This window comes from Terrapene carolina, unplaced genomic scaffold (genome assembly GCF_002925995.2).
Source record: "Terrapene carolina triunguis isolate 2854851 unplaced genomic scaffold, T_m_triunguis-2.0 Scaffold192, whole genome shotgun sequence".
Lineage (NCBI taxonomy): Eukaryota > Metazoa > Chordata > Testudines > Emydidae > Terrapene > Terrapene triunguis.
This window is the reverse complement of record NW_020664543.1, coordinates 25,935,943-25,944,729: the sequence shown is the minus strand read 5'-3', so window position 1 is coordinate 25,944,729 and position 8,787 is coordinate 25,935,943.

The window sequence follows — 8,787 nt, the reverse complement described above, 5'->3', positions numbered from 1 at the left end:
CCACCTCCCTGACACTGTTACCTGCATCCACCCTCACACCCCCCACCTTCCTGTCACATTACCTGCATCCTCCATCTAACACCACACCTTCCTGTCACCATTATCCGCATCCTCCCTCCTACCTCCCACCTTCCTGTCACCAGTACCTGGATCCTCCCTCCCACCTACCTGTCACTGTTACGTGCATCCTCCTCTCACCCTCAACCTCCTTGCCACCGTTACCTGCATCCACCTTCCCACCCCCACCTTCCTGTCACCAATACCCGCGTCTTCCTTCTAACCTCCCGCCTTCCTGTCATCATTACTTGGATCCTCCCTCCCACCCCCCACCTGCCTGTCACCGGTACCTGGATCCTCCCTAACATCTTCCTCATTATTGCCTCCATCTCCTTCCCACCCCCTACCTCCGTCACCATTAACTGCATCCTCCCTCCAACCACTATCTTCCTGTCACTGTTATCTGCATTCTCCCTCCCACCCCCAACCTTCCTGTCACCATTACCTGCATCCTCCCTCTTACCTCCCACCTTCCTGTTAATGTTTCTTGCATCCTCTCTCCTTACCCCCACCTTCCTGTCACCGTTACCTGCATCCTCCCTCCCACCTTCCTGTCACTGTTACCTGCATCCTAGCTCCCCACCACCCAACTTTCCTGTCACAATTACTCACATACTCACTTCCAACCCCCACCTTCCTGCCACCATTACCAGGCTCCTCTGTCCTCACTCCCCAAAGTCTACCTGTTATTGTTAATTTCTCTCCCTACTGCCTAAGCTCTTTAGGGCAGGGACTGTTTTTCACTCTGTGTTTGTACAGCACCTAGTGCTGTGGGTTCCCAATTCTGATTGGCATTTGGGGTGCTACTGGGGTGCTTTCCAGGACATAATAAAATGGGTGACATACTCTAGGGGTAAAAGGCTTCTGTTGTCCACTGGGGCCTTCCTGTCCTGGTTACTAAATGGCCTTTGCATTTATATCTCTTTCTTTGCCTTCTAGCCTTGTCTCTCCATTCTCATCCAGTTTCCCAATGGACTTGAATCTTATGTTTGGTTGGGTTTGCTGACGTGTATCAGGGATTTTTCCCTTGTGTGCACTAGATTTTTACAGTTTCTGTATGAATTAAAACTAGCCCCTTTTCCTTATGCTTCTGTCCTTCCCAAGATAGAGTCAGCTCAATAGATCTCTGTTGCCAATCCCTGGCGTTTCACACCTGGCATAATGGAGATATCCAGGTTCCATCTTGCTAAGATGCTGTGACTATGAGGAGACCTGTGAGGCGATGCTGTGATTATGAGGGGGGAGGGATAGCTCAGTGATTTGAGTATTAGCCTGTTAAACCCAGGGTTGTGAATTCAATCCTTGAGGAGGCCATCTAGGGCAAAAATCTGTCTGGGGAATGGTCCTGCCTTGAGCAGGGGGTTGGACTAGCTGACCTCCTGAGGTCCCTTCCAACCCTGATATTCTATGATTCCACCTCAGAGTGTTACACTGAGAGTTATAGACTCTTGGTTTTGGTGTGTTAGCTGATGTAGCCCTCAGCACCAGAATCTGAGAGGGTGTGTGTATACCCAAAGACCATCCTCCCACTCAGTGTCTCTGGGCTGAGGTGGCCTTTTCTAGCCCCATCTATAAAATCTCTGACTTTACCCCCAGGCCCTGTAGGGAAATGTCCTGTTTCACAAAGAAACTGAGACATGTTAAATTAGTTAAGACCTAAGGCCACAGCCTACCCTCAATCTCTGTGCCAAACTCCCATTGATTCAGTCTCTAGCCCACAGACCTTAATGTGTCCCTCTTCACAGAATGAGTTGGAGGTCCATGCACTCACCACTCTGAGAGCAGAATTAGGGGACGGGGAAAGGAAAAGAAAATTAAAACCTTGCTGTCAATCTTTCTGACCACAAGATGTCACTATCTAAAGATGAGTGTTTCTCAACACCTGGCCCAGGGACCAGTGCCAGTCCTTGAGATCTCCCTGACACAGTTTAGGAAGGCAGCAAGCTGGTCCCTGGTATCAAAAAGATTGAGAAACACTGGTCTTGATAATAGTCTTACCATAGTGCAGAGGACTGGACTATATGACCTATCGAGGTCCCTTTCAGCCCTACATTTCTATTATTTCTGTGATCAGCTGTCACAAATATTTGGGTAGCTCTTCTCTCCTTGAAGTGAATACACAGCTCTCAGTTTTGTGAGCACATGGAAGAGAGCATGGATAGAGTCCTCACCAGATTCTGCACTGACAGTGGGTGTCATTCCTTTGACTTCAAAGGGGTCACTCCTGATTTACAGTTAGGGGAGTGCGAGCACAACCAGGCCTGTTGCTAATTTACACCATCATTTCAGCTGGGGAAGGAACTGTTAACTTGTAAATCTTTCTGAGATAAGAATAGAATCTGCCATTTTAGGGCATGACACAGTTGCCAACATCTTGACATCATGGTACATTTCAGTGTGATACAGGAGGCAATCTAGCCCCTGCGGAATGTCTTCCATGTTTATTAGGAGAACAGTGTCACCAGCATAAGCAGACATGAGCCAGCTCAGGAGTCTTGTAAGGGACAGTTATTTTTAGCCCTCAAGCCAGCCCTTTGCAGAGTCTGAGAACACAGGCCAGACCCCGCTTCAAGCAGGCCACCATCCAAGCCCCTCCAAGCACAGCGACCTCCCCTCATCATTGTTCAGTCATTCCCAACATGCTCCTTTTTGCACAGACCTGATCATGGCTTTGTAAAGCAAGTTAAGAATGGTACAAGCATTGTTGATAACGAGTCTGCAATGGAGCCCCAAGGAAGCGCAGTGCCCTGCCCCAACCAGCCAGAAGGGAGCAAAGCAGGCCCTGATTTGGCTTCCTTTCTATGTGTATGGCTAGCAGGGTTAGGAGATGTGCTGGTGAGCTGAGTCCTCCCACTGCTGCAGGAGTTAGAGGCTAGTATATAAGTCTGTAAATTTGCATGGAAATCAAAGTCTCAAGTCCACAAGACTTTGCTTGTGCTGCAGGCAAATGCGGACTGATTATATCTGCCCAGCTCTGGGCTCAGGAATTCTTAGCTAATTTTTTGCTCCCTTTGTTACATCACAACAAAACCTCTGGAATTACAATATAACTAGTGGCCTGGCCATATTATTTAATGTATTTGGAACACAATGTAAATGTTGGTCACATTCTGGAACTAAACTATCCCAAAAAATTGAAATGGAAAAGATCTGCTAGGTCAGCTAGTCCCTCCTCCTGCCACCATTGTACTTTTGCTAGCGCTTTGTCCATTTTTCATTCAAATAGCCCAAGTCCGTCCAGCATTTCTCCTGGGAGACTATTGCATAATCTGATATAGCGCCACTTATATGGAACCCACAAAGAAAAAGAGAGCTAAGCACTGGACCATCTGCCAAATTCCCCACAGGAACCTGGCTTTGAGAAACAGTAAGCACAGGCACAAGCATTAGAAACCATTTAAAATAATTATTTATAGGCCCTGTAATAAAGTCCTTTAGCTACTGCCATGGAGTGAAAATTACAGATGCAGGCATTATTATACTGACACATGAAGAGAAGGGAGTTACTTTACAAGTGGAGAACCAGTGTTGACAGGGCCAATTCAATCAGGTTGGATGTGGTATTTCACTAGGAGGGTGGTGAAGCACTGGAATGGGTTACCTAGGGAGGTGGTGGAATTTAACACCATTAATTTGGGCTTTGAATAGGGACTGGGAGTGGCTGGCTCACTACAAAAGCAACTTTCCCTCTCTTGGGCCTTGGCTACCCTCGGGACTTCACAGCGCTGCCACGGCAGCACTGCCGCAACAGCGCTGTGAAGCGCGACTGTAGTCGTGCCGCCAGCGCTGTGAGAGAGCTCTCGCAGCGCTGTATGTACTCCACCTCTCCGAGGGGAGTAGCTTGCAGCGCTGCAAGGGAGCGTGCAGCGCTGCAGGCTCTGATTACACTGGTGCTTTACAGCACTGTACTCGCTGCACTCGGGGGGGGCGTTTTCACACCCCTGAGTGCAGCAAGTTGCAGCGCTGTACAGCGCCGGTGTAGCCAAGGCCTTGGTATTGACACCTCCTCCTCAATTATTTGGAGTGGACCATAGAATCATAGAATATTAGGGTTGGAAGAGACCTCAGGAGGTCATCTAGTCCAATCCCCTGCTCAAAGCAGGACCAACACCAACTAAATAATCCCAGCCAGGGCTTTGTCAAGCCGGGCTTTAAAAACCAATAAGGATGGAGATTCCACCACCTCCCTAGATAACCCATTCCAGTGCTTCACCACCCACAGGTGATAGGGTGGTTTTGTCTTTTGTCAGTTTCTTAGGTGAGTTCATTGGAGAGCATAGTGATTGGTTTCACTCACGTATTAGGGCAGTTAATACACTGGATGAGGTACACCACATGTTGTGATGGGCATGTGTAGGATCCATGGCTCTCTCACCAACAGAAGTTGGTCTAATAAAATATATTACCTCACCCACCTTGTCTCTCTAATAACCTGGGACCAACACAGCTACAACTACACTGATTTGTTAAAGTCATTTTGATATTACCTAAATTTTTCAGAGCTGTCCTTTGGCAGAACATTTCAAAACTGTGATTTTCATCCCAAATTGGGATGAAAGGAAGTTTCAAAGTGTTGGAATTTCCTGGAGAATGGAAATTCTGTGTTTTGACCAGCCCTAGTAGAGCCCATGGGGTAGGGGAGAGGGAGAGTGATGGCTCTCAGCTTCCTGGATCCACACTACGCAGACCAACATCTGTCCCTGGAGATCACTAGGAAGCCAGTGGTGTTCCTTGGCAGCAGAGGTATTTATTCCCAGCAGTCACAATCTGCACCAGCTGAAGTTTGGAGTGGTTTATAGGTGTTGCCCTTGTAGAGTACATTACAACCTAGGTGCTGGAACTAAGGGTGAAGGGGTGCTGCCGCACCCCCGTCTTGAAGTGGTTTTCATTATATAGAGGGTTCACAGTTTGGTTCAATGGCTCTCAGCTCCCCACTATAAAAATTGTTCCAGCCCCCCTGCATTACCCCATAGAATCATTAAAGGCGTAGACGGTCTAGGACTAGCAAACCTCAACTGCAGGGAGACATTCAGTGATATAACAAAGCCACTCTGACTCCCAACCAAGGAACTAGAGTGCAGAAGCAGCTGTGATGGCACTCATGGATTTTATGGGCTGCCAGTAATGAAGCAGGCTCTCTAAAGCAGTGGTTCTCAAACTTTTGTACTGGTGACCCCTTTCACATAGCAAGCCTCTGAGTGCGTCCCCCCTTATAAATTAAAAACACTTTTTTATATATTTAACACCATTATAAATGCTGGAGGCAAAGCAGGGTTTAGGGAGGAGGCTGACAGCTCGCAACCCCCCATGTAATAACCTCCTAACCCCCTGAGGGGTCCCGACCCCCAGTTTGAGAACCCCTGCTCTAAAGGTTAATGGGAAGCGGAGTATATGCTGAGATTTCTGCCACTTGCCACCTGGCCTTGTTAGGTCTCTCACTCCTGAAAACCTCTGGAATCCCAAAAGAGAGCCATTTCTTCATTGTTCTTTCATACAGTAGTGAGGTTTGTGTTCTCGTATGTGCTCTGCTGATCACACTATGACAAATGCAGCTGTAGGTGATGCTACACTGTGGAGTCAGGTAGGCTGAGCAGCAGTTTTGATAAATCTCTTTTAGCTACACGACCATATGGCATCATCTTGGAACTTCCTGGCAATAACAGTGTCTTTCGCGTAGGGTGACCAGACAGCAAATGTGAAAAATTGGGACGGGGGTGGGGGGTAATAGGAGCATATATAAGAAAAAGACCCAAAAATCGGGACTGTCCCTATAAAATCGGGACATCTGGTCACCCTACTTTCGCGGGAACCAAAGCCGTGATGGCTCTCTGCTCACAGATTGCACCTACACTGCTCTCTGGTGGAGGGATGCAGAAGTAAAGGAATGAAATGAATTCTGCATGCAAAAAAAAAAAAATCTGTACTCTCCCCAGAGGTCAGTTTTGAGCAACTCAAACAGTAAATAACTGCTTTATTGAGACATGTACATCAGCAGAGACAGAGAGAAGAAACTGGTCATCTCTGTAAGCAAAGGGAATTTTGTTTTCTGTAAGTGTAAAAGAGGAACAACCACACAACAGCTACAGTCAGCAACAGGGGAAACATACATTATGCATGTTTCCTGTTTTTGTCCTGAAGGAAGCTCACGCTTCCCTTTCTATTACTACCTGGAAAGAGAGAAACATTGTTTATTCCTTTTAGACATTAAGATTGGATTTTCAGCTGCCCTCAGCCAATTTCTAAAATGGCACCTGCAAGTGTTGTGCACTCACTTGTTTACATATTCAAAAGTCACACAGGGGAGCACAGTGAGGCTGGATGGAACTGTCTAGCTTTGCTAAGAGACAGCGGGAGGAAACAGGGCTATAATCTATGAGTTTCTGAACGGTGCAAGCAGCTGAGGGGGATGCGGGGGTTATTGAGTATGATACCCTAGGAGAGATGGAATGTAATGGAGAAAAGTATTTATTGACTTTTCTAGAGTGCTGCTCATCACTAGAGTATCTGAGCATGCCACTGACCATTTAATTATTTATCCACAGTGGGACAGCTTCAACAGGAGAGCTTCAGCCTGGATCTGGCCCCGCACAGAGAATAGGCAGCCAAACGCCTCTCTTCCCCCTGTTCGTGAATCACTCTGCAGCTTAGGCAGGAGACAGGTCTCTAGGCACATGCCCAGAAACAGACTCCTAGGCACCAAAGGAACTTTTACCCTGAACATATAGGCTCTGAGTGCGTTTAGCACCGACAGGGTTTGACTGGGGTTTTGTGCATCGCAGCGGAGCCTAAAGCTGGGAGTTAAGCACCTAAGTACCCTTCTGAATCTAGTCCTAAGTGACTTGCCCAAGATCACACAGAAAGCCTGTGGTAGGGCCAAGATTTGAACCTGACTGTCCTGAGTCCCAGTCTGGTGCCTTAGCAAAAAGATCATTTTCCATAAAATTTCTGTTAAGGCAAAATTTCAGCTAAATAGCAGGACAAGATTTCTAACAATGAGATCTATTAGACTGTGGAATAATCTCCACGGGGCAGTAGGGGAAGTTCCATCACTTGGGAATAATCCTGCCCTGGCCCCCATGAGATGGACTGGCTGACCTAACGGGTCTTCTAAATTTCTAATTTCAGTGATTCTGTGACAGCTTCTGTAACTGCCTGAATGGGCATGCAAGTGTGACGTAACTGCCTATGTAACTGCCAGCATTCCCAATGTAACTGCCTGAATGGGCATGCAAGTGTGATGTAACTGCCTGTGTAACTGCCAGCATTCCCAATGTAACTGCCTGAATGGGCATGCAAAGGCAGATTTAGTACTTAAAATAATTTCATTCATAAAATTATAACCCTAATTATACAGGCTACTTTTGAAATTCGTCCCTAAAAATGTGCGGTAGAAGGGTAAACTGTGGGGATATAACAGTAACCTTGTGGGAAATATCCAGCCCTTACAGAAGAGTAGAAATTTTCCAGCAAATAATAAATTCACTTAAAAATGCATTTTCCAGGGCACTGAAACTATTCACAAATTCACGTCAAATGCAGCAAATAGTTTTGTGCAAACTTTTTTTTTCTTCAAAAAAAATTGAAATGTTTTGTTTCTGACCATTTCAAAACTAGAAGTTTTGACTTCATTTTAAAATGGTTTTGTTTAGAATTTTAAACAAATAGGGGGTGAAAAACACCCCCAAACAACTGAAAACTAAATAAAAAACTAAAGAAAAAAAAAACCTTTGGGGTCAAAGGAAAGATTCCTCTGATCCAAAACAATTTACTTTTTGGTTTTTCATTTCAGCCCCTGAACCAGTTGTTGTTTTTTTTCAGGGCAAAACTTGAACTGAAAAATCAGTTATTCGCTCAGCTCTACCAGCTCCGGTTTTCTAGTGTCCTGAGAGTGCTGAAGAGGTGAGAGAATTGAAGGAGCAGCGTAAGTAGGCTCCACTAGGGGTCAGTCCCTCCCATCCACTGCCTCTTGTTCAGAAGGAAAGGGGCTAAGAAGGTTGGACGGGGAAGGTGAAAGCAAGTAGGAGATACTATGAACAGTGCAAGCAAAAAAGGGCGGCAGTATAGAAAAAAAAGGAAAATGGAACTGGCAATGCAGCTTTGACCAGGTACTCATACAGAATATGTTAAGGTAAATTATGAGGAGGCAGTAGTTACTTAAATGGAAGTTACATTAGGCATTTTTAGGGTGATCATGTTATTTCTACCCCTCTTCTGTAGGTAGCTTCTGAGCACTGGCCATACTGATGACACTACCAAGATAAAAGATCACATCCCATTACAAACTTAGGGCCAAAGTGATTTCAATGGAGTTACACCAGCAAAGATTGTGGCTCCTTAGTCTTAATTCTGCCTTTTTGTACACCAATTTCTTGAGGTTTGTTCCTTTGTTTGTCATAGGAAGCCTGGAGTCTATCTTACTGGTGAGCATAGCTGTGATTTCTAAGATAACTTAAGTATCAGAGGGGTAGCCGTGTTAGTCTGAATCTGTAAAAAGCAACAGAGGGTCCTGTGGCACCTTTAAGACTAACAGAAGTATTGGGAGCATAAGCTTTCGTGGGTAAGAACCTCACTTCTTCAGATGCAAGATAACTTAATCACCTTCAGGCATTCAGTGCAAACTGCACAGTTCCATCTAACATTAATGGCTTACCTTTGTGGAGGTAACTTCTAGGTTCTTAGCTCTAAACTTATTGACCTGAGATTCAGCAATATCTGCTCGTTCCTCAGACT